Here is a 22,492-nt window from a genome sequence, read left to right on the forward strand (position 1 = left end):
ACAAGTAGTAGCTGAGGCCTTAATCCCTCAGTAGAGCGAACACAATATCTAGATATTTGCATGTTTCACTGATTCTTTTTGACCATAATAACCACGGAGCAGCAAACATCTGCATGAAAAGCAAAAAATTCAGCCCCTTAGATGATGATTCCAAATAGTCAAACATTGAGTATCATGTCATCCACATCTGGTTGATAGAATGTGAATTTACTCCTTTTTATCCAGATGGCTTCAGCCATATAGATAAAGCGTGGAGACTTTCCCACATTTTACATGGTACTTGGTGTTGTAGAATTCAGCTTTTGTGCTGTTCTTTTCCTCTCTTCTTGCTGTTGCCTGGATCTCATTAGAAACCATTAGTGATGTAATACTAAACCTATGGAATCTTAAACATGCTTTTAAAATCCTGTGGAATAAAGATGTCTCCTACCAAACCAAAAATGCAGTGGGAATAGACAAAGTTACATTTCTTTAAGAAAAAAGGACTCATTTCATAGTTTCCAAACTGTTTTGACTGAAGCTTTTCAAAATAAACTTTCTGCAGTATGCAGCCTTTGATGTCTGACTTTGAAAAAAAAAATCATTTCTCAAAGATACAATCCAATCCTTTTTGGGTGTTCATGTACTTTTGCAGATTAACCTACTTTTATTTCAACCAGTGAATGACACAATATTAAATAGCCATCAGACTAAGAAAGAAAAGTATGTTTGAAGTGGTCTTAGCTCCTACATAAACCAAATATAAAGAACATGCTGTATGATTTTTTAAATTACCACAAAAATAGAATTTCCAGAACATTACCAGAAGGGGGATTTGGTCCATTAAGAATAACAAAACAGTTTAGATGTCATGAAAGTGGAAGATTAGGAGTGCAGTTAAGCTTAGTAATGATATTTTTGATTCATATGCTATTTCCTAGGCTAGGCAACATTTTTAATTTTTCACAGTCTTGAACCTTAATCCTCGAAGGGTAATTCAAGTTTTAGGGCTTATATGCTGCAATTTGTTTGGGGTGGCAGTTTGCCATTGACTTGCCTCTGGGTTCTTTTGTACTCTTCCAGCTGGGGGACTTAAAGGTGGCCATTTATTAACTCCAGGTCGGCACATGGCCACTGAAACAACTGGTTTTCAATCAAATCTTTTGAAAATCCAAACAACCAGTTTTTGTGCTGTTGATCAGATTGATTTAAGGCATCAGTTGCTTCTGTTCAAATAGTAGTGAATGAAATAACTGGATAACTAAACAACTTTTCTTTCCCTCTCCCTGCCCCCCCAACCCTCTCTCTCTCTCTTTCTCTCTCTGTGAGAGTTTCCCTTTGGAACAGCCAAGGAGGATAGATTAAGATCTGCATTCTAGTACCAACTCTTCCCCCTCTATCTGATGCTTGACAAGTTTCTTAACCTCTCAGGCCTCCATGTTCCCATCTGTAAATGGAGAAAAAAACACTCACCTCATGGATTTGTTTGGGACATTAAATAAGAGATGTGTGGCATTTGACACACATTTGGTATACAATAAATGTGAATTTCTTCCCTGTTCCTCTTCAGTTGTACACATGGAGTCTTCTGCTTTTCCCCCTTTCCTTGTGACGGTAACTTCTCAACAAAAAGAAGGGAATATTTGGGGCGCCCAGCTGGCTCAGTCAGTGGAGCATGCAACTCTTGATCTCGGGGTTGTGAGTTCAAGCCCCATGTTGGATGTAGAGATTACTTAGAAATAAAATCTTTAAAAAAAGAATATTTGACATCCAATCCATTTGACTACTACAGATATTAGAATCTAAGATATATCTCACTTGGTCAAATCCGAGTTCTAGAACTTAATGTCTCTGATGATGGGAAGAAGTGACTATTGTTGGAATCTGTGTTATTCCCTGCAACTTTTAATGTTATCCTGCAACCAGAAATTAATGTTATCTTGTAACCTTCCTTTTCTTTCCTTCAGAGGCCCTTTTATTTTTTATTTATTTTTTCTTTTTTCAAGTTTTTATTTAAATTCGTTAGTTAGCATACAGTGTAATATTAGTTTCAGGTGTAGAATTTAGTGATTCATCACTTATATACAACACCCAGTGCTCATCACAGGTGTACTCCTTAGATCCCCATCACCCATTTAACCCCTCCCCCCACCCCACCCACCTCCCCTCCAGTAACCCTTCAGAGGCCCTTTTTAAATCTATTAACCAATAATGTCTCTAAACTCCTCTTGAATTAATATGCATTTTTAGCCTGGTACCGGCACTTACTGTAATGCATTCCGAGTGTTTACTAGCCATAATGTGAAGAGGTTGTATTATGTGGCCTGAAACTATCACTTAAACACATTAAGACTGAGGTATAGTGGGGAAAAGGGGATGAGAAAGGTGCAAGGCAACTAACATTCAGGGTTTTTTGGTTTTTCTTTTGTTTTTTAAGATGTATTTATTTTGGGGGGAGGGGTGGAGGGAGAGGGAGAGAGTGACACTCTGAAGCAGATTCCTCACTGAGGGCAGAGCCGACATGGGGTTCAATGCCAGGACCTGGAAAACATGACCTGAGCCGAAATCAAGAGCTGGTTGCTTAACGACCGAGCCACCCAGGCACCCCAAGACAACTAACATTTGTAAGATGACAGAAAGTTCAATAGAAAATGAATAGGCTCTTAGACTCAGGTGAACGTGCACCCTAACTCCAGCTCTGTCTCATTCTAATGCATAAAGTTGTGGAGAGGGCATTATATACCTAGTCAAAGCAAGTTTGCTTTGCTAAATAACTTTGTTAACACTACTAGAAAGTTAACTTTGGATTTCCTTTTTCAAAGCATTGATTTTAATGAGTAATTAGGGAAGCTCATGGTCTTTAAATTGCTATAAAATATTTAAGTATTAAAGAAGGAGGAAATTACTGTATTTTCTAGATATGGATAATTCCATAGCCTAACTTTCAGATTTGTTAGAAGCCTTAAGTGTCTTCTTTCAGGATAACGTGGAAATTTCTGCTTTAGTGAAGTCATTTGTAGTTGATTGTTGATTTGTACCATTTACAAAATTATATTCCATTATGCAGTTAATGTAAAGACCTCTAATCACAAAATAACCCAAGGTCATTTTATACTTACAATAAAAAATGATCTTGGCCCTTCCTGTAGATTAATCTCCCAAATGATTTATTAGTCATTCACAGCACAGTTCTTTGACCCAAGGGTCAGAGTTCAGTGTTGCATCTGGGCAGGGATCCCTCTACAGACTAACCAGAAGAGACTGGGATATGTTGAGGAGAAATAAAGGCACATTTGTAGATTCTTCACTGACTTTCTTTTCCTTCACACTTTTATTGTCACCTCTTAAGTCAGGTTTCAAGAATTGCCAAATTTATTTCCATGCCTCTCTCTTCTTTTTTTAGTCCCCTCCATGGTCCATCTTATCCCATATTTTGATAATTTTTTTTAAATTTTAAATTTCTATTTTTAAAAAAGATTTATTTATTTGACACAGAGAGAGACCACAAGCAGGGGGAGCAGCAGGCAGAGGGAGAGGGAGAAGCAGGCTCCCCACTGAGCAGGGAGCCTGATGTGGGACTCCATCCCAGGACCCTGGGATCGTGACCTGAGCCAAAGGCAGACACTTAAGTGACTGAACCGCCCAGGCGCCCCTCGTTCCATATTTTGAATCTGATTTTGAATCTTCACTATCATTTACATAAAAAATCCTAGCATCTACTGTCTACTTCAAAGAATAAAGTGCAAGATTGAGATCCACGGACATAATCAATACAACTCACTTCCCTCAATACCCTCCCAGCTGGGCTTTTGAACATGGTCACCCATCAATACAACTTGTGTGTTTCTGCCCAAATGACTGCTCTCTTCCTCAGCACAAGTGAAATATTTTCACTCTTCCTTTCTACTTACCTGAATCTTAACTCTTCTTTAAGAGTCACTCTTCTTTTCAAAGCTTTTCCTGAGTACTGCATCCCATTTACTCAACAGATAGCAGAGATTTCAAATCCGTTCTTCCTCCTTTTATAGAAACCGAGGCCTGCAGAGTCTGTAACTTGCCAAGGTCATATGGCTAGTTAGGAGTATCAGCAGAACTAAAAATCAAGGTCTTTTAACACCTTGCCAGGACTTTTCACCACACAGCAACTGTTGTCTGATTGTGATGAGAGACATTTTACTTATAATATTGTTTTTGTATTATTGATTGATTGTTCTTAAGTATGTAACCCTGAATGACCAAGTTCTTCCTGGGCTGCTCTTTGCTTTCATAACTGAATAAAATTATTGGGGCCTCCATCTCAGTATTTCTGGGAATCCCCAAGAAAGAGAGAAAGTGGTGGGAACGCCTGTGTTTTCCTGTCAACTCCTGCTCCAAATCCTTCCCAGTCTCTCTCGGATTCATCCTGAACATGGAAAAATTCCTTTTCCCCCCCTCATTCCCACAAAGCTGCTATGTTTAACAGACTCTGATGAATGATTTGAGGTGATAGAGAGACATTACAGTGCAGCAGAGACTAGATCACAGTTTAAAATTAATGTTTGACATGGTGTTCAGTGGGAACACTAGCTCCTCTTACGGAGGAAGAGGGCTGGTGAGTTACCTGAGACTGGTATGGCTGAGGAGAAAGTCAGTTTTTTAACTCTTTGCCTTAATTCTCTCCCAAGTGATTGCTGGGGGTGGGGGAATATTCACCTTTTATAGCCACAGAGGAAGGTCAGGATGTTTACATAAACAAAACAGTCATCTACCCTGGGCTTATGCCCTTGTAACTCTAGGAAACAACAAAAGTTTTGATGTTAGTTTTTCTTTAACTTGGACCAGATTGAATATTTAGGCACTGCTCCCTTTCTCACTAACAGGGCAAATACCAGGGGTCAGTGGGTGCATTTTTCCCTTTCAATCTCTACATACATAGTTGGGAAAAGAATCCAGCAGTATTGTGCAGAATGCCTAGAGATTACAAAGAGGACAGAAGGAGAACATAGGAGCTTGCTGACATTTACCTAGTACTTTTCTTCATGTCTGGGACCATATTACTGCATGGCCCCTCATTCAGTTGCCACATCAGTGCAAGGTAGCTATTTTCCACTTTAACAGAGAAATGAAACACTCTGCAAAAGTCACCCAGCACATAAGGGGCAGATCTGGACTTCAAACCCAGATCTGTCTGACATTAAAGCATTTACTCCTGCTTCAAAACAGCTAAAGAAACTCTAGAGCCTGGCCAGAGGACAGCCGTCATGGTCTGGGCACAAGAGTGCATGAATGATAGAAACAAGGGTGGGAGAGGAGTCAAGAAAGCCCTCGTGACCAAAACAGCCCGAGTAGAATCCTAGATCTGGTGCCTATTGATTGCATTTCTGGTGAGGGAAAGGGTGACCTTGAAGATAATACTGATATTTCAAATCTATCAGTGTACTGAGAGTAAGAAGACATCGGAATGTCCATCAGAGATGCTATTTGAGGAAAGTGATGGTAAATCCACAGTGGGCTGAGATGGGAGACGAAGGAGGTGAATTTCCTTTCAGCCTTCCTTCTGTTGAAAGTTCTTTGATTTTCCACAAACTTAGAGACCTCATACAGAATCTGAATTGGGTATCCCCACTCAGCTTTTATAACCCAAGAAGGGCAACATGTTCAATAGATTGTCACCAAGAGCCTTTCTGGGAAGCTTTTATTTACTCATCTCGCCTGCGAGTGGGCAAAAGGGGCAGGTATCTGGTTTTTATTACTGTGTAGAAGTACAGTTACCGTGTCATTGATGTGACCTATAAGCATTGCATCTGAACTGATACTGCACCACGTCTAAACGACTCTGTGGCACTTTACTTACTAAGTTAAGTTTGGCAATCCTCACTCTGTTCCAGTCAAACATTTTCTTAGCCATATTAGGTTATATGGAAATAAGCCAGATCACAGCTGGTGTATGAGTAGGTCCTCGGCACCGATGCAATTTCTTGAGAGCCTTTTCTCACTGGTTTAAAAGGAATAGAGACAAATGTGGTTCAGAATATATTTTGAAACATGCCTGGAAAGAACAAATCTCACCAATCCCAAAAGTATTAATAATAACAATTGAGACCAAAATCAGATTTTTTAAGTTGGAAAGATTTGGGTATTTGTTTCTTATTGAAAGGCTGAATCGCTTTATTAAAAGCCCAACCAACCTTATCACAGATGCAGCGGAAGAAATCAGAACAAATTCACATCAGCCATCCCATGATTTTCCACTCTTGCTCTTATGACTTAGTCTCTTGGGTTAAAAAGCCAGCATTTGAGTTCTGGATCCACTACATTCTGAAGCAGTCATGGACACTGGCTTAATTTCATTGTTTGTCAAATGGAGATGATATACTGTCTATCTCACAGGATTCTAAGAATCAAATGAGGTAATGCATGATCTGACTATGACAGTGGAAAGCATATTTATGTGCTTTCTATACTTTCTCTTTTAAATTACAACTTTTGGTGAAGTTGTAGCAGCAGAGAAAAGACCTTTTAGGTCATTTAACTGGTTGCTTTGGTATAGTTGTCTGCCCTTCATTCAGAACTAACTGTATCCTGTCTCGACAGCTCACAGATAATTCATCCATGTATTCATTCATTTGTTCAATGTATTGAGCAGTTAGCAAGTGCGAAGCTGTTAATGAATATCCTCCCAGCAAATAGGTGATAAATCTATAATGCTCCCCTGTCTTATCATTAGATACTCTTTTCAAATATTTTGACTGTTGAACACTCATTTGCTGCACTCCTATTTGTTGAGTGACTAATATATTGTAGGTGATGGCACAGTGCTAAGGAACCAGAGGTTAAACAACAACAACAAAACCCAGACGCACCCTCATGGAGCTTTCAATCTGGTAGGGAAGACAAACAGTAAATAAATGTCATTACAAATTGTGATTGTACATGAAGATAAATGACAGAGAGCTGTCATAGAATAACATGAAGGTAAAAATCTTCAGAATCTGTGTATCTAACAGAATTCTTCATTCATTCTTCATTTATTATACCTTAGCAAAAAATGGCTAGGATACTTGAAATCTTTAACATAATGTCCTATGCTTGTGCTGTAACACAAAAGTCAGCGTTTCAGGGGTATCACAAATACTATGCCAGCTTTGAGTTTGTGAGTTTAGGGAAAGCAAAGAATTACCCAAATGAGAAATGTACTATTGTCGGGGTGAGGGGTGGGGCAGTCATTGCAGTATTAGAGAACAGCATGTCCCAAAACTCTGTGGCCTGCAGGAGTTGGATCCATGCAAGAAACTGAAAGAAAGCTGGTGTGACCAGATCACAAGAGTTGTGGCTCAGGGGATGCTGGGGAGGTGGGCAGGGCCAGATCATATACAGTATTGGGAGTCATGATAAAGAATTGACTCTATATTCTGAATGTGCTATCAGGCTATTGAAGTGTTTTAAGCAGGACAGTGACATGATCAGATCAGTGTTTTCAGAAATGCCTTTATTTGCAGAAGGCCAGAAGATTTGAACAGAGAGACGAGTCAGGAGGTTCCTGGAGTGGTCTAGACGAGATATAGTGGCTTGGATTAGGGTGGTAGCAACAAGGATGAAGATAAATGGACCCTTTCAAGTATATTCCAAAGGGAGAATCACCTGGATTTAGTAATTTATCATGGGGAGCGATGTAGATTGGATGGTAAAGAAGCAGTGACTGGAGTGATTCCCAGGTCCAGGGCTCAAGCAACCAGGTGAATGCTGGTGCCCTTTACTAAGATGGGAAAAACTCAGGGATCATGGACCGTGTTCAATTATATTCTTTTGGCTGAAAGAAAAAGTAACAGTGCTGGAATGTTCTGCGAGTTGTAGAGAGGAAACAAAAGTATGAAATATCATCCCCATCTTTAGAGTGCTTGTGCCCCAACCATTAGACCCACTGTTACCTCTTCCTTAACAGACCTTCTCAGTCCACCAGATGCTCTCCTGTGATGCTATGGATTACCACTGCCAGCACTGGTTTTTTCTCTTCTGCCTCCCACTGTGTGTGTCCACATATAATGTGCTTGATTTTGATGGTTTAGCTTGCCTCATCTGTGAATAACCTCATTTCTAAAGGCTCAATTTGGTCAATCTTTAAGATCAGGTTTTTAAATACAACTTTGGGGGGGTTCTTCTCTAATCTTGACAGTGAAAGAATGATACTCTTCAGTTATTTGTTATTTACTGTAACTCAACTCCAAATATTTTGGTGGCATTGCAAATACTGTTCCAACTCTTCCAATTGGTTATTTGAAACAAGAAGAAGTCACAGAAAGAAAGTATGATCAATCTGATCCCCCAGCATCACTAAGCCCTCTATATTACTTAGCAATTTGAAACAAAGCAGTCGAGATTTAGGGATAAAGATTTATGTACAAGAATGTCCATCACAGCATTATTTGAAACTTGAAATACTTTACATGCACAGTGATCGAGGAATGTTTACATGAACGATGACTTTATTAATCATGTTACAAGAATGATGTAGGAAAACATGCATAAGTGAAAAAATTAAATACATGACATATTAAATTCTCTTTTAAAATAGAAACATTTGTATGGCTAAAAAACAACTAGAAGGATATATTTGAAACTTTAATCTCAAGGCAGGAGGGATTAAAAGAGACTTTATAATTGTCCTACATATATCTCTGTATTTTCTAAAGTCTCTGTAATGAAATGTATACTTGTATATTCTCCATAATAAGATATATATTGATATAGCGTCCAGAGATAGGTATGACTTTACAGATTTGGTGATTTGGGACCTTTTACAACAGAGTAAAACAGAAACAAAAGTGGTCTTGAAAACCATCAGTATTTCATTCTGTCAGTAATTAATTGTCGAGGACTGTGTGAGTTACTATGAGAACATGAAGCAGTGTAAAAATGTAATTGCTTACTCAGGGAGCTTATGATCAAGAGCCAGCACTCCTTTATTTCCCTCCTTTGGACTCAGACAGCCTAAAAATATAATAAGGACACTTTGGGTGTTCATTTCTGAGTTTTTCCTTTTGAGCCATATCAGGAAATGAAAGGGCACAGAGAAAAGAAAAACATTCCCTAAACAGTGTATCTCTGACGCCTCAAATGCATTTAAATTCTGGTTAAATGTAATGTTTTCCTCTCTCCATCTTCTAGTATATTCCACGTAAGTATTTGTAGTTTTGTTCAAGGTTCTGGGATGGCGTTCGTATGTGGCCTCAGTTCTGTTATTTGCAGTCATTTGTTTTTCATTCTTGCAAAATAATTTGTCACAATCACGTTTTTATGTTCCAAACATGTAAGAATTTTTGTCTCTGGAAAACATATTTTAGAACTTTTTCCTTTTGAAGCTGCAAGACATGTTTTACAGTTATATATTTCAGCTCTGTTTATCCTATAATTGTGCCTGAATATTGGCAGAATTGCCATTTCAAAAGAGACAGAGCTACCAAGTAGTTATTTGGTGGCAATTTCCCAAAAGGTTTTATTGAATAATTTGTCTTTTTCATTTAATTCAATCAGCTCAACTATTAATGTTAGAACTGATGAGGCTTCTGTGGTATTTTGGTTGGCATATAAATAGAAGCATCGCTATGTTTAAACAATGCTGTCCTTTGGAGATAAAATTATTATGGGCTGTTCAATTTGAAATGTATTAATGTGGAAATGGTTTCATTGACCCATCTGTATCTTCACTCCATCCTCCATTGGGTTAATAACACACATCATTTTTTAAAAGAAAGCAGCCTGGTTTTAAGTTTGTGGCTATAACAGATTGAAGCTGGGATATTGTCCACATTACCATCAACCATCTAATATAATTGCCAATAAAAATGTCAGTACCAGCCTTCAGTGACATTCTGATTGTCCACCTTGCATCGGCTTTCAGTCTGGTCCCAGGAAGAAGGACACTGGCTAATGAATCAAGATTTAGAATTGAAAAAGTATGAGCATCTGGGGAACCTCATTTATTTATTCACTTAACATATATTTATTGAGAAATTAGTATGTACTCAGAGCTATGCTAAGCACTGGGGATACAGAAGTAAGACATTAAGACATTGAGAGGGTATATCTCCTATTTAGTGTCCTTACCATAATAAAATTTTTTTAAAAAAAGAACTCAACCCAGGGGAGCCTGGGTGGCTTTGTCAGTTAAGTGCCCAACTCTTGGTTTTGGCTCAAGTTATGGTCTCTGGGTCATGGGATCGAGCCCCGTGTTGGGCTTTGTGCTCAGTGCAGAGTCTGCTTGAGATTCTCTGCCTCTCCCTGCCCCCTGCTCATGCTTGCTCTCTCTCTCTCTCTCTCTCTCTCTCAAATAAATAAATAAATAGAACTCAACCCAAAGAAAGAAGAAGTGAGTAAGGCATAAATGGAAATATTTATTTCCTACTAAAGAGTTAGCTCTATGAGGACAAAGATCTCTATTCATCTCTGCTATATCCTTAACAACTGCCATTTATTTTTTGAAGATTTTATTTATTTGTTTGTTTGTTTGAGAGAGATAGAGCATGCACAAGTGGGGGGAGGGGCAGAAGGAGAAGGAGAGAGAGAGAATCTCAAGCAGACACCACACTGAGCATGGAGCCCAACGTGGCAGTGGATCACACAACCCCAAGATCATGACCTGAGCCGAAACCAAGAGTCCAATGCTTAACTGACTGAGCCACCCAGGCTCCCCAACAACTTCCATTTAATAACTGGAAGTAGAACCCCAAATTGGGTCTGGCTTACTGTCTCATGAAATAGGATTAGTAGAAGAGCCAACCTCAAAATTTTTCTCCCTATGACATACATGAGGAATGATATTCACAGGACCACACATAGGTAGGCCTTTTTCTTCCACTCAAAAAAGATCCCTAGAATGTCATTGAGTGAGAGTCAAATTTATAGGGATACCTTGAGTACTTTGTAATGTTTTAAAAAGTAAATCATGTGGAATCTGAAATTTCTGATGACACGTCGCCAGTAATGCTGTAATTGAGACTCCATATGGAAAGCCCCTGTGGTGTGCCACCAATGCCTTGACAGATCTACTTGATGTTCAACTACTTTGAGGGAAAGACAGTTGCTTGAAGGATCTGTCACTTGTTGCACTCTTCCCACTATGTGATTACTGCAAAGACAGGTCAGATTGAAAGGCCCACAAAGAATCATTCCTTGAGATTGTTATTTTTAAAAATTTTAGCCCATGGTACCAGTTGGGAATTAAACAGTGGATTATCTGATTTCTAAAACCAAATATAGTGATTGATTTGTCCTAAAATGAAAAATACACCAGCTCCTGCTAAATGACCTTTGTTGTTAAATAACCAAATACAAGAAGAATGGTGTTCTGCAAAAAGAACAGATTGGAGGACCTTGATGTACCCACCACTAGCTGTGAAAGAGTTTGGGTAAACCTTTTAACCTCACTAGACCTCTCTAAGTCCCATTTATAGGGTGTTGCAAATGATACTTGTCTTACTAACCTCTGAGTTGCCATGAAAATCATTTGAAGAAAGGGATATGAAAGCTCTGTTTATTATAAAAGTGCTGTGTATTTGTATTCTTAACCCATTTGTGATGTCACTAGATGTCACTTGAAAATTAGTCCACAAACTGATCTCACTGATGATAGAAGCGTAATTACCCTATGACCAACCCGCTTTGTCCCTACCAAGCATTCCAGACATTTCAGTGCAGGAACAAGGTCTATGGGAAAAAGTCAAAAGGAGACTGATCAGAGGAATTCTACTGGCCCTTCCCAGGGCCCTGTGCAAAAAATGGTCCCCCGTGCGTTGTTATTTTGCTGTTTTTCCCGATGTCCACAGTTTCCAAGATAATAACAGACTGATAACTGGGTGATGATGAACAGACAGAGTAAGTGTGATGATGTTATACCAGTTTTCTAGTGCAAAGGACTTGGCATCTCATCCGTGGGACTGCAGCCTCCACTGGCTACTCTTTCAGCCGGATGTGCAAACAATTAATGCTGAAGCTGATTTTCTTTAAAATGCTGAGGAATGACATCAATCAGTGATTTTTTTCAGAGTTTCACCTTTCGTTACATTGGTAGACAAGATGATTCTAGGTTCTTCTGTAAGCTCCAAGTCCTCCTGCTGCCCAGATTCCCTATGTCAGCATTTTATCCTTCACACCAATTGAGCTAAAGGCTCTGGATTAGGTCTAAAGCACATAGCTCTGGGGTGGAAGAGAGCAGTGGGTAGTGCTGGCTGGTTAGAAAGTAGAGAAGAGGAACAGGATCATTCCACTTCGAGTATTATTTTGCTTTGTGTTTTTGCTCATCTAAGCAACTGGCCTTAAGATCAGCAAAATATAGAAATATAATATGTAGCCTTGTACTTAGGTACTCAAATTTCAAGCAGCAATCAAATGAACACCAGAAAAAGTTTTAAGAATGCTTTAAATAAACAAGTACATATTATACAGTAGGAACACAAAAATCAATTCACTGAATCAATCAAGTATAATGAATTGACTGAATTGAATAAATAATCCAATTGCTTGGATGGCCTGTAGTCTTAAGTGGAAAGTACTGAATTAGGACACTGCTTCTTTGTGAATATCCAAAATTCCTGAAGACCAACTTCATGGATAGACTGTCAGTAAATTGAGTCTACTGAAATTAAAGGGATTCAATCATGAGCATTCTAATCTTTGTGGTTGCTTCTCTCTGTATGTAAGTTCTCTTTATTTAAGAAGCTATACACAGTTTCCTTTTGTGTATGTGTGTATGTGGTAAGAACATTTAACATGAGATGTACCCTTTTAACAAATTTTTAGGTGCACAATGCTGTATTATTAACTGTAGGCACTGTGCTGTATAGCAGATCTCTACAACCTATCCATCCTGCTGGCAAGAATGTAGAAAAAATCAGAGCCCTGGTCAGAAGATAAAAATAGAGCAGCCACTTTGAAAAAGTGTACTGCAGTCCCTCAATTAAACATAAAATTACCATATGACCCTGCAATTCCACTCCTAAGTATATACCCAAGAGAAATGAAAAAATATGTCCACACAAAAACTTGGACACAAATATTTATAGCAGCATTATTCATAATATTTAAAAGATGGAAACAACCCAAATGTTCATCAGTGGAAGAATGGATAAACAAAATGTGATATAGCCATTCAGTGGAATATTATTTGGCCATAAAGTTAATGAAGTACTAATACCTGCTACCATATCGATCAACTTGGAAAACATTGTGCTAAGTAAAAGAATTCAGTCACGAAAGACCACATATTATATGATTCCATTCATATGGAATGTTCAGAACAGGGAACTCTATAGAGACAATATAGTTTAATAGTTGCTTCTGTCTGGGGGAGGTAAGGGAGACTGGGAGGAGGGTGATGGCTACAGGGTATAGGGTTTCTTTTTGGGTGATGAAAATGTTCTATATTGGTTTTCGTGTTGGTTGCTCAACTCTGAATATACTAAAAACTGTAGAATTGTACACTTGAGATGAGTGACTTGTATAGTATGCAAACTCTATCTTAATAACACTATTCTTTTTATTTTTATTTTTATTTATTTATTTTTTTTAAAAAGATTTTATTTATTTATTTGACAGAGAGAGACACAGCAAGAGAGGGAACACAAGCAGGGGGAGTGGGAGAGGGAGAAGCAGACTTCCCGCTGAGCAGGGAGCCCGATGTGGGGCTCGATCCCAGGATCCTGGGATCATGACCTGAGCCGAAGGCAGACGCTTAACGACTTAGCCACCCAGGTGCCCCAACACTATTCTTTTTAAAATAAAATAAAGTAATACTTGATAAAAAATAGATTCTCAATTTAAAAAGTATAGAAGCCATACATGGACAGAAGAGAAGCAGGAAGACCGCATTTGTTGGAAAATTAAATATACATAAAAATTAAGTGCACTGTTTCTTATTCATTGGAGCCCAAACATTTAACATAGTACATTATAAATGATAGAACAAACATCAGTGCTTGCTGATAATGATGAGAGCAACGATGGTGGTGGTGATGCTGGTGTAGGTAGTGACAACAGCCAAACCAACTGCCTCTCCACAATCGTTGGACTATTTAATATCTGCATCATCAGGTCTTTCGTAATGAACGGTAGTTATATCAAAGTCCAGCTGTAGGTATACCGGATCCTGTAAAGAGAAAGTTACATTTTTCTCAGGAGTTAATGTCTTGTATGTTTGTAGCCACAGGAAGCTTATCAAACACTGACGTCAGCTGCTTTCCCATGAGAAGTCTAGAAATTTCATAATGCCATAAATGACTTTCTCTTTCCTATTTGCTTCAGACAAGTAGAGAACTTTTCATAATGCTTAAAAATAAACATCTGACCTTCACCCTGCCATGGATACATTCTTACTGCTTCTCCAATCAGAAATTATCTTGCCTGTAAAAATCGACTCTCATTCTTCTGTTAACAATTGAAAGATTTTGGCCAGTACAAATAGCATCATGGATTATTCTTAATTCATTACTTGTTCAAGGAAAAGTAGGAAAGGCTGCAGCAAACACACTGTTTAAAGACATCAAGGCCCTCCCTTCATACTATTATGTAATCTTGTTCTGTTCCATTAAGAATTTTTTTCTTCTTCATAGTTGTACAAAAATGGCTCCTCTGAGAACATATATCTAAGCTATATTCTTTGTGTTCCTTGAAATTTTAAGGGAAATTCAACAAAATTCTATACCATTAATGGTGTAGAAATAAGCAAAGGGTTGATTTGATTCATTCTGCTTTCCAGATACAGAATAACAAGGAAGGAGGAAAACAGGAGGTAAGCTCATTAGGGGCCTGTAGCATTCTAGGTCCAATACTAGGCTGATTATATGCTTTCTCATTCATTTATTCCCTCACTCCCCCAACACACTTTTACGGAGCATATGTTATATGCCATGGCATATGCAAAATGCTTGGGATAGAATTACCGATAAAGACCTTGTCCTTGCCGCCAAGAAGCCCATCCACGTGCAATGACAGTCCACTGTGACAGTGCCATTATAGAGGCATTAACAAAATACTATGGGACACAGAGGAGGAAAAACCCTTCAAGGTAGTTATTATTATTCTCATTTTTTTGAGTATAGTTGACACACAATGTTACATTAGTTTCAGGTGTACAACTTAGTGATTTGGCAAATTTATACATTATGCTATGTTCACCGCAAGTGTAGCTACTGTCTGTCCCATTACATCACTATTACAGTATCACTGACTATATTCCTTATGCTGTGCCTTTTATTCCCATGACGTATCTGTTCTGTAACTGGAGGCTGTGTCTCTCTCTCCACTTCACCCATTTTTCCCAAACTTCCTCCCCCTTCCCTCTGACAACCATCAGTTTGTCCTCTGAATTTATAGGTCTGATTTGGCTTTTTGTTTGTTTATTCATTTGTGGCTTTCTTTCTTCCTTTTTTTTTTTAAGATTCCACTTATGAGTGGAACCATGTGGTATTTGTCCTTCTCAATTTAACTTCTTTCACTTCGCATCCTACCAACTAGGTTCATCTCTGTTGTCTCACATGGCATGATCTTATCCTTTTTATGGCTGCGTAATATTCCTGTGTGTGTGTGTGCATGCACATGCATGTGTGTATACACCAAATTTCCTCATCTATTGATGGACACTTAGGTTGTTTCCATGTCTTGGCTCTTGTAAATAATGTTGCAGTAAGCGTTGGGGTGCCTATATCTTTTTGAATTAGTGTTATTTCTTTGGGCAGATACCCAATGGTGGAATTATTGGATTATATGGTGTTCTATTTTTAACTTTTTGAGGAACCTCCACACTGTTTTCCACAGTGGCTGCACCAATTTACATTCCCACCAGCAGTGTACAAGTGTTCCTTTTTCTCCCCATCCTTGCCAACACTTGTTATTTCTAATCATTTTGATTTTAAAATAAGTAACTAATACCCAACAAAGAATTTCCTTAAGGTCATACCTCTATTATGACCCCACAGGCTGTATTCTCTCACAATTCCATGCTGCTTTCAAGGGAAAGACCAATGTCCAACCCAACTGAATAGTTTGAAGCTTTGTCAGTCCCCAATGCAGTGAATCTGTTTGTTGCAGAATGCCAAGAGAACTTTTACTTTCATTGAATCATTGACATTTTCTTGAATTATATGAACAATTTCCTTAGTTTCTTGCTTTATTTAATTAACCTGCTTGGCTAAATAAATTCCTAACATGGAATCCTGTTAATGCACCTTGTCTCTCTCATCTACTGATTTATATGAATATCTTTATATGTCCATATGCATAATTCCATAGTAACATGAAAAATGTATCTCATGAAAACCAAGAGACTCTCCCACAGACATAATAATTTACACTGAAATACAAGTGTACTATGGACAAATATTATGCAAGATACCTAGGCAAAAACTTAAATCGGAAACAAATGATTTAAATAAGAGGAAATCTTGTGCAAGAGCTTGATGCACATGTGCACCACTGGAGGTAGATTTGGGAAGGTGCGTGGTTGGAAGCGAAGAGGAGAAACAGTGTGGTTAGTGAGCAAAGGGCTGAGTGGACGTGAAGTTTCACCACATCTTAAGATGATAAGTAGCCCCTGTATTTGAATTGCTTTGGTATGGGCTACTTGCAAAAACATTCAAACTTTCCCTTCTAAGATATAGTAAACCAAAATATATCTATGGGAAGTTCACTAAGTCATTGGTAAATAATCCAGTGTTGACTTTTAATTTAGAAATAACTGGCCAAATTGATCCCAGCCTTTCCGACTACAGTTTTCCCCCTACAGAGTACATTGATTTGTATTACTTTCTTGTTTTCTCTCATTGTTTGTCTTTTTGTTATTTTATTTTCCTACTGGTATTAATATATGAACAGAAATATTGAACTTTCATGATTTTATATATTTTGAGCTCATAAATTCCCTTTAGTTGTCATCTTTCCCAAGTGAGGCTTCATCTTTTTTCTTCACATGTTATAAAAATAATTTTTATTGATGTATAATGTACAGAAAAGTGTACAGATCATAATTGTACAGCATGATGAATTTTCACTAAATGAACATAATGGTATAGTCCCCACCCAGATCAAGAAACAGAACATTACAGGGCGCCTGGGTGGCTCAGTAGGTTAAGGGTCTGCTTTCGTCTCAGGTCGTGATCCCAGGGTCCTGGATCGGGCCCTGCATCAGGGTCCACGCTTGGTGGGGAGTCTGCTTCTCTCTCTCTCCTTCTGCCCTCACCCCCTACTCGTGTGCATGTTCTCTCTCAAATAAATAAAATCTTAAAAAAAAAAGAAACATTACTAGCACCCGAAAAGCCCCCCTTGTGCCCCCTTTTATAGTCAACCTCCTCCCCTTACCCCCACTGCCTTAGGATAACTGTTACTCTGATTTCTAACACCAAGTATTAGTTCTGTCTGTTTTTTAATTTTATGTTAATAGAATCCTCCTGTGTGTGTGTGTGTGTGTGTGTGTGTGTGTGTGTGTGTGTGACTTCTGTTATTTGACATTATGCTTCTGAGATTCATTGCCTGAGCAATACTTAGATCATTCTAATTGTTATACAGTATTCCATTGTTTGCCTGCCACAACTTATCCACTTTACCATTGGTAGACAATGAGGTGATTTCCTGTTTGTGGCTATTATAAAAAGTGCTACTATGAGCATTCTGTTCTAGTTCATGTCTTCTGATGAATATATGCATGGATTTTTTAAAAGATTTATTTATTTATCTGAGAGTGAGAGTGCTTGTGCAAGTGGAGGGAGGGGTAGAGGGTGAGGGAGCCAGAATCCTCAAGCAGACTCCCCACTGAGTGCAGAGCTGATTGCAGGGCTCAATCCCAGGACCCCAAGATAATGACCTGTGCCGAAATTAAGAGTCGGACGCCTAACCAACTGAGCCACACAAGTACCCCTGGATTTTTGTTGTGTACATACCTAGGAATAAGATATCTTGGTCACAGGATACACAAATATTCCATTTAAAATATTTTTCCTAAGTGATTGTACCAGTTTACGCTCCCGCAGCAGTGCATGAGAGTTTCAGTTGCTCACCAACACTTTGAATTGTCTGTCTTTTGAATTTTAGCTATTCTAATGGTGTGTGGTTTTAATTTGAATTTTTCTAATGATTGAGATTGAGCACTTTTTCATATGCTTATTGGCCAGTTTAGTATCCTCTTTTGTGAAGTGCCTATCAAACCTTTACCCATTTTCCTATTGGGTCATCTATCTTTTTCTTACTGATTTGTGGGAATTCTTTATATATTCTGGATATAAGTCCTTTGTCAAATATATGTATTGCTAATATTTTTTTTCAACCTCTGGCTTGCCTTTTCCCTCTCTTTATGGTTCTTAATTTTAATGCAGTGAAATTTATCAATTTTAATGCTTTATGGTTAGTGATTTACAAAATCTTTTCCTATCTCAAGAACATGGACATATCCTTTACTTTTTTTCTGAAGGCTTTTATGTGTCAGCTTTCACATTTAGATCTACACTCAATCTGGAATTTTTGGAGGGCGTGGGGTGGAGGGTATGGTGTTAAACAGAGGTCAAGACTTAGTTTTCTTTTTTTCCATATGCATACCCAATTGAAGTGCTGGATGATGTTGCCTTCCTCCAGATGGGGTTAACCTATGTTCTGGTAGTTTGATAGATTTGGGGAGTTCACTTTAGCTGAATTAGGGCTGAGGTGAGTTTGTATCACTCCATGGACCTTCAGTCTGCCCCCTCTCTGTGGGTGAACTCTCCAAGGGTCCTCTTGAGATTGTATCCCCAGACACTTTCTTCTTTTTTTTCCTTCCTTCCATTATTTTAACCAAAGCATAATTTACGTATAGTAATATTTACTCCTTTTAGTAGAGTTCCGTAAGTTTTGACAAACACATATGGCTGTGTAAAAACCACCACAATTAGAATAGAGTAGCTCTCTCCAGTCTAAAATGGTTCTCCTTCTTGAAGTTTTTCCTACTCAGCTCTGTGCAACTGCTGAAAACTGTGCTGTGCAGAAGTATCCTGCTTGGTTTCTTGTTCTCTGTTATGTTTTTGTGTCTTAAGGATTCGGCAAATGCCTTGAGGGAGAAATCACTGAATGTGAGGCCATTTTTCCAGGCCTTCTTTCTCTCCAGGATGTTGGCCCCTTAAGTCTTGGTTACTGCAGCGGCTCTCTGATGCCTTCAAACAGATTTTTGGTTTTTGGAATTTTACCCAGAGTTTCTAGCTGTTCTCCATGAGTACTAAACGGCCACAAGCTTCTCATTTGTCGGCAAATGCATAAGTTGGTCTATCTGAATTAAACAGACTCATTAAGACCCTCCTCCAAAAATTTTTTCTTTGGTATAAATCTCAGAAGAGTAAAAGAAGTGTCGTTGTTGGCAGCTATGACTACTCCAAGTGTTCAGTCATGGGAAGAGCTTTGGAATCAAACAAATCTGGGTGCAATTCCAACTCTGCTACTTATTAACTATGTGGTAGTGAATCTGAATCTTTCCTTGCTTTCAGATGGGGCTAATAAAAACAACCAGTTTCATAGTTTTCTTTTGAAGATTAAATGAGATAACAGATGTCAAGTACTTTGCACATAGTAGGTATTCAATAAATGATAGATATTATTTTATAATATATTATCATTTCCCTTGGAGCTATAAAATACACTCATCTCTTAGAAATGATGGGGCATGGGATGGGAGGGTCAGTGGTCCCTGCAACACAGTACCCTTCAGTTGAGCAGCCTGTTAGATGCTAAAAGGGGTGACTCATTTGAGCTTGTTTTATTCGCAACCATTACAAAGTCATTCACAGATACTGAGACATGCACAAGGCATTTTTTTCTCCCTCGGAAGATCATAGAATTATATACAAACCATGTGAATTGGAGGGATCTTAAATCTCTATTCAAAAAAATTCATGTTACAGATGAAGGAATTGAGGGTCTTAAAGTGGTTAAATGACTTGGTCAAGGTTGGTTCACTCATTAGTATTTATTTAAGTGACCAAATTCCCTAAGATCACATATTTCTTCCCTTCTAAAACACTCCCGGCTCCCATATTCCACTATAAATGAAAAACAGAGACAATTCACAAGCGACAATTAGTGATGTTTTATTGTTACTGGCTCATTCTGACTAAAACCCATAGATCTATTTTTAAATATTTTAATTTCCATCCCCACAAATTATGTGACTTCCTGCCAACCACGACTGACATAGCTACTTACCATTCCTTTCCCATTCTAAGGATTATGTCCTATAGCTTTTCATTCTTCTGTTATTAAGAAATATTCTGCCTTATCCTCCAATGCACAAGACTGAAAGGAGCTAACATAAGCCCACGGACAGCAGCTCTCATCAAGTTTGCCAAGTGAGAGGGGGTGCAGGGGACCTCCATCATTCTGGGCGCTGAATACAAAGGTGGCCATGTGCGTCCCTGGCACTCTCCTCTGTGGGTAGGGCTAGGTGACCAGCACCACTACCACTGTCATGAGTTCCAGCAAAGGCAGCACTTTGAGGATCATTTTTTGGTAAGTCCCCTTGTTTGGCACATCTTTCAGCATTGTGTACTCTGCCAACAGACAGATAAGCCTGAGTCCTATATGGGCCAAGTAACTTGAAAGTGTTTCATGATCACAGAGCACACAGTCATCTTATAAAAGCCTCCACCTCATGCCAGGATCCTCAAGGGCACCTCCTAGAACACTCTTTCCCTAGATCTTCACGTGGGCTACTCCTTCCTAGAACTGTATCTTTGTCTCGATGTCTTCTCTTTGGAGAGACCATCTTTCACCATGCAACCTCCGGTGGCCTTCCACTGGCCCTCTATGGCAACGTGCGGTTTTATTTCCTCATGATCAGAAACACGTGTGTTGGCTCTACTCCACCAGAACACAGGCTCGGAAAGCAGTCCTTGTTCATCGCTGTGGGCCCCATCCTCGTGCAGAGTCCTCACTCAATGAATAAGTGACTGTGGGCATGTATCCTTTCAATACACCCTTCAGGCTGGGTCAGCCCTTGGGTTGGAATACTTTCTTCACTACTTACTATCTGGGTGAATTGAGGCAAATGACTTAAATACAATGAGCTTCTTAGGGCTAAGACTGAACCTCACTAGGCTGCTATAGAGATCAGATGAGATAGATGTGTACCAGGTGCTTAGCACAAAGGTTGGCACTAAGAGCCCTTAATACATAGTATTTATTATGTCCGTAATGAAAGCAGAGCATATTACAAAAGAGTCATGCAGGATTTTTAAAGATAAATATTAATGTTAAAATCAAGGGGTCCTAATTCAACCACATAAAATAAAATTTTAAAATAATTAAAACCTGGTTCTTGTTGGCTATACAAAGTTATTCATTTTTATAAAGGATCCCTAATTTAACCTTTGTAATAACTACCTGTTATAATTATCATCTAAGACCCTCCCCTTCACTCAACCCTTCAGTATCCATTTGGGAAATGGCATCTTTCCGTGAATACTTGTGGTAGGAATTTTAAGGTAGAATTGTAATCACTTTTTGCAAATTTGTACTGGCAATGTTTTTTCATTTGGGTAACCTAGGAAGGTGCTAGTTTCTGTTTCTCATGCTACCGACTGGCTTTAGCTAGGGATTTTTTGAGGTGTTTAAGAAAATCACTACTCTTGGAGAACTAGAAATCTGATTGAGAGGAGAGAAATTTCTCCTTTCCTTTTTTTTTTTTAAAGATTTTTATTTATTTATTTGAGAGAGAGAGAATGATAGAGAGAAATCATGAGAGGGAGGAGGGTCAGAGGGAGAAGCAGACTCCCTGCTGAGCAGGGAGCCCAATGCGGGACTCGATCCTGGGACTGCAGGATCATGACCTGAGCCGAAAGCAGTCGCTCAACCAACTGAGCCATCCAGGCACCCTCTCCTTTCCTTTTATTACACCTTGATTCTCCCAGAGCGAATGCTTTCATATAAAACCCAAATGGCCCTGCATGCCTGAGCAGACTGTTCAATCAAAGGAGCAATAAATAGCACCTGGCTGTTTGCCACAGCTTGGGAAGGGGGTTGTGGGAGGAAGACAGGCTCACTTGCCTAACACAATACTGCTCTCTCTCCCTTCCCCTCTTCCTTCATCTCAGGTGTTTTCCTTCTTTACCATCCGGTCTAGACTCAGCTTTGCCTACAGAGAATTTCAGTAACTGCCTTTGAGCCAGGTCAGCCAGAATCCATGTGTTGGGCACCGAATTAAAAGCTTAAAGGGGTCCAGTGAATAATAGGCACTCAGGAATCTATTTGAAGTTGCAAAGTAACTAATGGTAGAAAAAGATTTTAAAACAGGGAATAAGAGCTTCATCAGTTTTGTGGCCCTTCAATTCTAACTTGGAAAACAGAAAGGAAAGTGTATCTGAAGACAAACTCCACTTTGCAGTCACTTTGCCATTCCTCTTGAAAGTTTTTCTTTTCTCTCTTTGCCTCACGAACAAGATAGTTCATGAACATAGACCCAGACACTATAGACCAAAAATAATTTTTCCCACTGGTAACATTTTCTTCCTCTATTTTTCTTTTATTCGTTCCTAAA

General features: G+C 38.8%; 1 protein-coding gene and 1 long non-coding RNA gene across 8 annotated transcripts in view; one reads left to right on the plus strand and one right to left on the minus strand.

Annotated features, from left to right (window-relative positions):
* The window catches only part of LOC141373824 (uncharacterized), a 38,281-nt gene extending 31,962 nt beyond the window's left edge, over positions 1 to 6,319 (minus strand). For both annotated transcript variants that reach the window (XR_012380152.1, XR_012380151.1), the window contains exons 1-2: positions 6,147 to 6,319; positions 5,813 to 5,953 (exon numbers count right to left, since the gene is read on the minus strand). This is a non-coding gene — a long non-coding RNA (uncharacterized lncRNA). The remainder of the gene's footprint in view (positions 1 to 5,812; positions 5,954 to 6,146) is intronic.
* The window catches only part of CALD1 (caldesmon 1), a 181,419-nt gene that overhangs the window by 39,540 nt on the left and 119,387 nt on the right, over positions 1 to 22,492 (plus strand). The gene's annotated exons all lie outside the window — the stretch shown is intronic.

The sequence above is a fragment of the Callorhinus ursinus genome, unplaced genomic scaffold, assembly GCF_003265705.2.
Source record: "Callorhinus ursinus isolate GAN/ISIS: 27379988/994484 unplaced genomic scaffold, GSC_fseal_2.0 scaffold12, whole genome shotgun sequence".
In the NCBI taxonomy this organism is placed as follows: Eukaryota; Metazoa; Chordata; class Mammalia; order Carnivora; family Otariidae; genus Callorhinus; species Callorhinus ursinus.